This window comes from Elephantulus edwardii, unplaced genomic scaffold, assembly GCF_000299155.1.
Source record: "Elephantulus edwardii isolate Elephantulus edwardi_28Jun2011 unplaced genomic scaffold, EleEdw1.0 scaffold00020, whole genome shotgun sequence".
In the NCBI taxonomy this organism is placed as follows: Eukaryota; Metazoa; Chordata; class Mammalia; order Macroscelidea; family Macroscelididae; genus Elephantulus; species Elephantulus edwardii.
The window spans coordinates 1,586,369-1,596,608 of NW_006399770.1; positions in this window are offsets into that span (position 1 = coordinate 1,586,369).

A 10,240-nucleotide genomic window follows, 5' to 3' on the forward strand; every position below is an offset into this window, starting at 1 on the left:
CATCCAGTTTTTCTCAGTCTTAAAGAAGGACCTCATACTTGGAAGGGTAGAGGGTCAGTACAGGAGAGGAAGACCCTGAATGAGATGGATTGACACAGTGACTGTGGAAATGGGGTCAGTGTGTCAGAGACAGTAAAGACTGAAACAGGATAGGGGAGGGTTCAGGGCTATTGTGCATAGTGTTGTTATGAGTCGTAGTTGATTCAATGGCACATAACTGTAGCAACCACCCTCTACGACACATCAGAACTTCCATATATAATTTCCAAGTTTGATGTAGCTCTGGTGGCCTAGTGGCAAGAAGTTGTGCTGGTGGCACACAGTTCAAGGCCACCAGCTGCTCCACGGAGAAGGATGGGCAATCTGCTCCAAAGCGATTAAATGCCTCTGAAAACCCACCAGAGGGTCAGCTATTGGTCAGTTCTGACTCTAAGGTACACAACAAGAACATGTAATTTCTAAGGCATTCTTATGGCATAGTGGTAAGGAGTTGTACTGTCAACACAAAGATGGTTCAAATCTACCACCTGCTGCTCTATGGGTAAAAGATGGGCATTCCCTTCCCATGCAATTTATTCCCTCTGAAAACTCACTGGAAGATCAGCTACAAGTCGGTTCCAAGGCAATGGTACACAACGTGTAATCTTTATGTAAGCAAACTGTCCTATCTTTCTACTGAGAAATGTCTGGTGGGTTTGACTTTGGTTAGCAGTCAACTGCTTAATCATTTACACCACCAAAGATCTAGTCTTAGTAAATAGGGGGGTGGGGAGAGGAAATGTCAACAGATGATAAAAACTAGGAAAGGTGTTAATGAATGAGTGAGTAATTAAAACACATGAGTAGAACTAAGCAAAATCCATTTCCTACCCGCCTCCCTCCCTCCTCCCCTCTTTTTACCCACAGAATGAGAATCAAGAATTCAAACTGAACAAGGGAACACTGAATGGTAAAAAAATCAGGCAAGGTGTGCTTCAAGGTAGTATCCCTTCTCCACATCTATTTGTATGCTCAGCAAATTATTCAAGAAGCTAGACTATATGAAAAACAATGTGGCACCAGGATTGGAAGAAGGCTCATCAACAACCTGAATTATGCAGATGACACAATTCTGCTAGATGAAAGTGTAGAAGACTTGAAGTACTTATTGCAGAAGATCAAAGGCTACTGCCGTCAATATGGTTTATACAAAAGTCCATACCACTGGACCAATAGGAAGTATTATAGAGATGGAGAAAAGACTAAAAAGTTGTCAATGACTTAATTTTACTTAGATCCACAATCAATACTCATGGTAATAGTAGTTAAGAAATCAAAAAGCCTTCTGCATTTGAGGAAATCTGCTGTCAAAGACATCTCTAAAGACTAAGGTGCACACGATGCAAGCCACGGTCTTTTCAATTATTTTCTGTTCATCTGATAATTGGAAAATGAATAAAGAAAACTGAAGAATAACTGATTCCTTTCAACTGTGGTGTTGACAAAGAGTAGTGAATAAACTGTGGATTGCCAAATAATCAAACAAATCGGTCTTGAGGGAAGTGGAATCAGAGTGCTCCTTAGAGGAAAGGATAGTAAAACTTTGTATCTTTAACTCTGGGCATATTCTCAGTAGCACCCTGTCACTTGAGACAGACATCATGCTAGGAAAGACTGAGATCTGTTGCTCTTAGGGTTGCTATGAGTTGTAGGCAACTCAACAGCACCTAGCACGACCACCAACATCACCACCAGAGCACCCCTTAATATTAAGACGCTAAAATTAACCTGATTATTAATCTGAGAATTGGTCAAAAATATAAGGAGTAAAATTTAGACTAAAGATAGATAATTTGTATTTGAGATCCAGATTTTCTTCCTACTAAATTTTTACAGATCTTTGAACAAGTAATTACCCTCAAAAGGAACCCTGGTGGAAGCAGGTAAGAATTCAAATGCTAACCAAAAGGGCAGCTGAAACTCACCTATTGTTTCTCTAAAGGTGATGCAATCGATTTACAAAATATTATGGCTTTGGAAACCCTATGAATTGTTCTACTTTGTCCTTGAGGGGTACTGTGAGTCAAAACAGACTCACAGTAATGGGGTTTTCCTTTATCCTACAAGCATCATATCTTCCTTTATCAGATAGAGAACAATTAGGAGAGTTGATACAAAGATCATGTAAGAAAATATGGTTGGATGTCTCAACTTTAGCACCATCTTGTTCATGATCTCCAAACCATGAGGGCCAAGTGGAGGAAAAAGCTAATGCACATGCTGAAGTGTACGAGAAGACAAGGCAAAGGTCCAAGTAAGCGTTAGTGTGTGCACCTGCAGAAGTCACAGCAGCAGGAATAGCGAGTGCCACAGTTTGAGGACACTGATCCAAATTTGACTACATGCTCCTGTCTAGAACTTGTCTCAAAGAACTCAGATTTTCCATTGCCATTTGATCACCAGAACACTTCCCAGAGGCCCACCCCTTCCTTCAAAAGCATCCCCTTTTCGATCTGTTGCCCTGGTCCTATGATATTTTAGACTAACACTGTGCTCAGTTGTGGCTCAATGTAACATGCACAATAAATATATCATCTCTTCCATTGTCTTAGTCAAGAAATTAAAGAAAAAAGATAGCATGATAAAGGGAATAATAATAGAGATAGTTAATACAAATATGAATTAGTGTAACAGACCCAAATTTTAATTTGCTGTCAACCTCCATTTTTTTCCTCACTTTCAGAAAAATGGGCAACAGGTAAAACAAAGATTAGTGAACATATCAAAGAGAGCTGTTGTTATTGTTCTTATATACCATCGAGTTGGAACCAATTCATAGCTGACCCTCCAACAGTTTTTCAGAGGCAGTAAACTGCATGGAAGGATACTGCCCATCTTTATCCCAGGGAGCAGCTGGTGGATTGGAACTCTGAGTTGGCAACACAGCTCCTTACCCACTGGGCCACCAAAGCTCCCTATCAAATAGAGTAGTGGGCTAGTGGTCTTAAATCTTGTACATTACTGCCTATTTTGCTTCTTTTTCATATCCTGTACAATAGAGAAAGTGAGTTGAGGTAGTCCATAGGAAGCTGCACTGCTAACCCAAAGGTCCTACCTCTTTGGTAGTTGTACTCCATGAGAAGCTCAATCTCCCATATTATTTACAGTTTCCAAAAACCAGATGGGGGGGTCAGCTAGGAGTTCCAACATGATGGCAAGGAGCTAGTTATGCTATCAAAATGTCAGGTGTTCATGAGCACATTATTAAAGTAACTGTTACATGAAACGTATTCCTAATTCCCTTGTAACAGCATACATAAGGTTATAGGCTATAATTAGAAATTATGTACAGAATGCAATTTTAAAATGTTACACACTTGAATATTAAGCTTAAATCTTACAAGTTAAATGTAATACAGTAAACTGATACTTAATAATCACTTAAATATATTTTTAAAAATCATTAAACATGACATTTCACATAAGGAGAAGATCTGATGAATAGTAATCATTATTCTATTTAAAAATTAATGAATCTTCCAATTTCAAAAAAAAATGGGAAGAAGGCAAACACTACATGACACTCTTGTCTCTTTATGAATATGTTCATGCCAGGTAATCTGGAAAGACTAACAATAAGAAAACAAGGTATTTACATTAAAATTGTTAACTGTACAGAAGAAAGGGAATTAAGAGAGCCATTTGAAATATTAGCAGATCTTTCAGGGTAATCTTGCTGTGGAATATAAGGATTTAATCACAAGGCTTACTAACACAATGCACAATAGTATTACATAATACTATAACCCGTATCTCCTATTTCCTGCCAAATGTAATGCTATCAGGGTGAGGCAGGTGAATAACAAACTAAGTACAAAAAAAGCCCAAAGGAAGCCTACTTACTATAATACCGTTTACCACCAAATCAGATCCTAAACTTGTTAGTCAATATCATCTTCCTAACTACTCAACTGTCATATGATTTATATATGATGATTTCACAGTAACAGAAAAAATTATTGAGGAGAAAATTATTTGGTAAATCTCAAGTCTTTAGTGAAATTACATAGTTCCTATATGCATACAGATACACACAGCATATACATGCCAGGTGACCCTAGAATTATCTTGTTACATATAGATTTGAATTCAGTATATCTAAAGAGGAAGAATCACCTAGGGATATTACCAAAACATACATTCTGATTCAGTATATCTGGAATAGGAATGCAAAAAATAGGAATTCAAACTAGAATTAACTATTTCAAAGCCCTGATGATTTTTTACTTTTCTTTTAAAATGCAATCTTAAATTTAAAGAGCAAATTTGTCACTTCTGCTGTGAATATTCTTAATGTATAGTATTCTAGCTGCTGATAAATTTTCTATCTTAAAAGATTAATGAAAATGTGCACAGGATATGAACAGACTCTTCACCGAAGAAGACATTCAGATGACCCACAAACACATTAAGAAATGTTCAGAATCCCTAGCTCTAGGAGAGATGCAAATCAAACAACTATGAGATATCACCTCACCTCACCTCACCAACAATAGCAAAATTTAACAGAACACTAAACATCAAATGCTGGCAAGGTGGTGGAGAAACTGGAACCCTTATTCACTGTTGGTGGGAGGGTAAAATGGTGCAGCCACTATGGAAGGCAGTATGGTGCTTTCTCAAAAAGTTGCAAATAGAAATACCATTTGACCCAGCAATTCCACTACTGGGAATATACTCTAAAGAAACCAGAACTGCTTCTCAAGTAGATATATGCATACTCATGTTTATAGCGGCTTTGTGCACAATAGCAAGGAGTTGGAAACAACCTAAATGGTCATCAACAAAGGAATGGATAGAGAAGCTCTGGAATATTCACACAATGGAATACTACGCTGCATTGAAAAACAAGGAACACATGAAATACTACTCAACATCGATAACCCTGGAGGACATTATGCTAAGTGAACTATCTCAGTCACAAAAGGACAAATACTGCATAGTGCCACTGTTGTAAAACAGGACTGACCTCAGGGTTGAGGGGAGACTGAGAAAGACGGGATAAATTGTGTACACTGCATTGAAACAAATGAGGGAGAAACTGTTTAAAAGGGATATGTGATGTGCCATGACAGGAGTCCAGAACGAAGGCTGCACAGTGGAATGGAGTTGGGGGAGGGATTGTATAACAAGAATTTTTCTTTTACTTTTCAAAGAGAGAAACAAGGGGAGCTCTGGTGGCCTAGTGGTAAGGAGCTGCAACTACAATCCCAGAGGCGCATGGTTCGAATCCACCAGATGCTCTGCCAGGGAAGGAGGGACAATCTCCTCCTCTACCAGTCAGATCTGATTTGATGGTACACTCACACAAAAATAGTAAAATAAAAATTTAAAAAAAAAAGAAACAAACTGGAGGGAAGTGGTGGGCAGGGAGAAAACTGCAACAATGAATGAATGGAAATCCAAAATCTCTGTAAATTTTCATTAAATTAAAAATAATAATAAAAATGTTAAAAAAAGAAAGCAGTGAGGTGTTGCCTACAAGCTAACACCACATGTTTTCCTCTGGTGTTTTATCTAATCTCTTACAAAAGTTTTGAAATAATCTTTTTTAATGGCTTTTCTATTTTTCACAGGCACTAAAAGCTTTATCATTATTAGAAAACTATAGATCTTAGTTCAAAAAAGGAAAAAAGTATTTTTTCTTTGTTTTTTACCTTTGTTCATTTCATTATGTACAAACATACAGAGGTTTCAGCATAGCCATTTATATCATTCCTGGTACTTTCATGTTCATAGTCTATTTATCAGGAAGTTTTTAATTAAATTAAAAATTATTCATGCTATAAAGCTATTATGCATTATCTATTATCAATTTCTTCCTCTTGAAAATTATGGCATTACTAAGGAGTACTTTTGTTCAAGCTGAAGTTCTACAGTAAAATAGCACGTAGGGTACATCTCCTATGATAACCATACAAATGATTAGATTATGGTACTAATAGCACAACTGATCACATACCAATGTTGTAACAACTAATCACAAATACTGTGCCCTGTTGCCCCCAATATGTGTGATTTTGAGAAGGGTGTATGCCAAGGATGTGTCCTACCTCCATATTTTTTCAATCTCTATGTGGAACAGATTACCTGGGAGGCTGGGCTCTATGAGGAGATTTGTGGCATTAGGATTGGAAGAAGAGTCATCAACAATCTGCGTTATGCAGATGACACAACCCTGCTTGCTGAAACTGAGGAGGACCTGAAGTGCTTGCTGCAGAAGATCAAGAACTACAGCTTTCAATATGGATTGAAGCTCAACATCAAGGAAAAAAAAAGATTCGCACTACTGGGCCGATTGGCAGCATCATGATAGATGGCGAAGAGATTGAGATTGTTAACAGCTTCAGTTTGTTTGGCTCCACAATAAACACTCTTGGTACCAGCAGCCAGGAAATTAAAAGACAAATTGCACTGGGAAAGTCTGCTGTCAGAGACTCCTACAAAGCCAAGATGTCAGTCTGGAGACTAAAGTGCTCCTGATCCAGGCCATAGTCTTTACAATTACTTGCTAAGCATCGGAAACCTGGACAATAACTAAGAATGAAAGGAGAATTGATGCCTTTCAGCTGTGGAGCTGCAGAAAAGTAATGAATATCCAATGGACTGCTCGGAGAACAAACAAGTTTGTCCTACAGAGGATGAGAAAAGGCTGTTCCTTAGAGACAAGAATGCTGAAGCTTCGTCGAACATAGTTTGGACATGTTGCAAAGGAGGACCAATCCTTGGAGAGGGACATCATGCTTGGGAGGGTGGAGGGGTAGAACAAGAGAGGAAGACCCTCGATGAGATGGATTAATTTAGTGGCTGGGCTAATGGGGGTTAGGTGTGACAGAGACAACAGAGCAGGATTTATGGCTGTTGTATACAGAGTTCCTATAAGTCACAGGCATCTCAATGGCACATAATAACAACAACAATCAAAAATAAATGTTAACATTTTCTACATTCACTTAAAGTGTTTATTTTGCTCTTAAAAACAAAACAAGCTCATTGTCATCAAGTCCATTCTGACTCATAGTTACCCTGTAAGACAGAGTAAAACTGTCCACAAGGATTCCAAGACTGTAATCTGAGGGAGGTTTTTGAAGGCCTGCTATTTCGGAAATGGATGGCCAATCCTCCTTTCTACTTTCTCTTAATTTGAATACTCAGATTCAGAACAGTATCTGAGACACAAGCATTTTACAGAAAAGAGCAGATGAAAGGTATTTCCCCAATTATAGAAATAATCAATAGACTTGTCACCCATTTCCCTGCTCCGCCAGCATTCTCTTCTACTCCCACCTATGCCATTCAACACCTAGCTCCATCTCACCCTTGATATAACAGGTTATATGTCAAGTCTTCTGGGTTTCTGAGATTCTGAATGCCTCGAGCTGCTGCGAGGTTCTTATGCTGCGGCCTTGTATCTCTTGGGTTCAGGAGACTCTTAAGTCCAAATACCAGGTACTAGTATTAGGGAAGGCATTCTATCTCAGACGGTTCTGAGGAAAAGTCCTTTGCCTTGAACTTCTGTTCCAGGATTGACTTCTCATGGCTTAGGGCTTCTTTTCCATTTGCAGCACACTGCTGTCACAAGGGAATAGTTTCCCAGGAGAGAGTGAGGTGTCCTGTAGATCTGGTATCTACAGTGTTATTTTCTTGGCCCTTGGGCCCAAAACACTTTAAAATGTTTTAAAGGTAAAGCTAAAAAACATTAAATAAAATCAACAGGAACCAAAATTTGACATTGAATCTACCCCACCTGAATTTCAAAACCATCTCTGGAATAGGTTTGAGGCCCTGAATACTTCTCCAAAGTACTGAAGAGCAAGGATGACAGTCTGGAGACTAAAGTACACCTGACTCAGGCCATGTTCTTTGCAATTACTTGCTATGCATCAGAAAGCTGGACAATGATTAGGGATGATAGAAGGAAAATTGATGCCTTTGAGCTGTGGTGCTGGAAAAGAATATTGAATACACCATGGACTGCTAAGAAAACAAACAGATTCATCCTGAAGAGGGTTGAAACCAGGCTGCTCACTGCAAGCAAGGATTCTGAAGCTTCATCTGACATACTCTGGACATGTTGCAAGGGGGTCCAGTCCTTGGAGAGGAACGTCATGTTTGGGAGGGTGGAAGGACAGCGCAGGAGAGGAAGGATCCTCTATGAGATGAATTGATTCAGTGACTGGGGTAATGGGTGTAGGTGTGTCAGAGACAATGAGATTGGGTCACTATGAGTCTCAAGTGACTCAACAGCACATAACAACAACAATCTGGGAGAGTAGGCTAAAACTTTTTTTTTTAAAAAAAAAAAAAAAAGAAACATTTTTCTTGACAGAGCAACTAGTGAGTCTGAGCCACCAAATTCATGGCTGGAAGTTCAGCATTTGACCGCTATGCCACTAGAACTCCTATTAAGCTCCTGTTGTTGTTAGTGTTCCAGAATCAGCAGGAATAGTGATCCTACATACAACAGTCTCATATAACATCTATTTTGGCTTTTTCTTGCACCTGTGTTTGTAATTCCTTTTGCTCTCATCATAGATGATATCATCACACAACTCATCTGATCTTCAATCACTGGTGTCCAATGCTTCAAGCCTATTCTTAAAATGATTTTTAAATTCAGGTAGGATAGACTCAAGATCATCCTGTTGGTTCTCCATGGACTTGTTTTCAGCCTCAATTTGAACTTGCACGTGAGTAACTGACAGTCTGTCCACTCTCAACATCTGGTCTTGGTTTTGACTGCTGATACTGAGCTTCTCCAATAATTCCTTCCACAGATGTAAATCAGTCAATCTGATTCCTATACTGTCCATCAAGTGAAATCCATGTGTAAAGTTACCATTTGTATTTTTTTTTAAGTTATTTTTGATGAATAAATCACTGAATGTACAAAATCCTATCATCCTATTTCTGGCCTCATTTCTGTCACCAAGTCTATACTTTCCGACTACCATTCCTTCTTCATTTTTTCCAACTTTTGTGTTCTGGTCACAAACTCCAGTCCAGAGAATCAGAAGAGACTGAAAATTTCACTGAAGCATCGAGAAGACAAAACATAGGGAAGAGATGCTGGTGTAAAAGAGCTGAAAAGAAGATTTCAAAGGGCAACTTGAGACAGAAAGCAAAGTATTGTAGCAGAATATGCAGAGAGCTGAACCTGAAACTAAAAAGGAAGAACTTGCTCAGCATTTATCAAGCTCAAAGAAATGAAAAACAAATTTAAGCATTAAGTTGCAATACTGAGAGATGCTATGGGCAAAATCCTGAATAATCCAAGAAACATCAAAAGAAAATGGGAGGGAATACACAGAGTAACTGTACCAAAAAGAAATGGCTGACAATGAAATATTTCATGAAGTACCAAATGATTAAGAGTCAATAACAATGAAGGAAGACATTTAAGATGTCCTGAAGGCATTGGCAAAAAATAAAGCCCCAGGAATCAATGGGATAGCAATTGGCATGTTGCTCGCATGAGGGTATGAGCTGACTAGATTTGGTCTCACACTTAAAAAGGCTTTTGGCTGCCAGTCTGGGGCTATTTCCATGTGGGGATGATGAATGGAATGGGCCCATTTCTGCAAAGGTGTGTTTTCTGCTTTGGGGTTGAGACTAGGGTGTGGCTTTGCTTGCAACAGGGTGTGAGTTGATTAGATGTGACTCTCCCAAATAAAACAGGGTTGGAAGTAGGAGTGGCATCCACTTCCCCCCAAAAAAAGGTTGCCTCCAGAAACTCAATGAACTTGGAGAAAGATGAAAGTTTTGTGTTTAAGACTTTCGTTCAAGGGAGCTCTGGTGGCCTAGTGGCAAAAAGTTGCACTGCAATCCCAGAGATTGTTGTTTAATGCCGTCAAGTTGTAGACGATTCATAGCAACCCTTTGAACGAACAGCCTGAGCACTGTTCGTACACAGAGTTTCCAGAGGCAAGCCATTTTGGAAGTGGATGCCGCTCCTACTTCCAGGCCTGATTTAGTCGGGAAGCTCCAGCCAACACTGTCTACCATGGGTGCCCATTACCATGATTGGCACATCACTGTCACAGGCTTCAGTATCACAGCAACCACGAGTTACCTCTGCAGCAACGCACAGACCAGTGCTATACCACCTAGAAGAATGTTTGACAGGAAGACAATTTGAACCTGGCCGAGGGCCACAGATGACAATCACCCACCTTTGGCTTCGTAGCACAGCTTCCTTCCA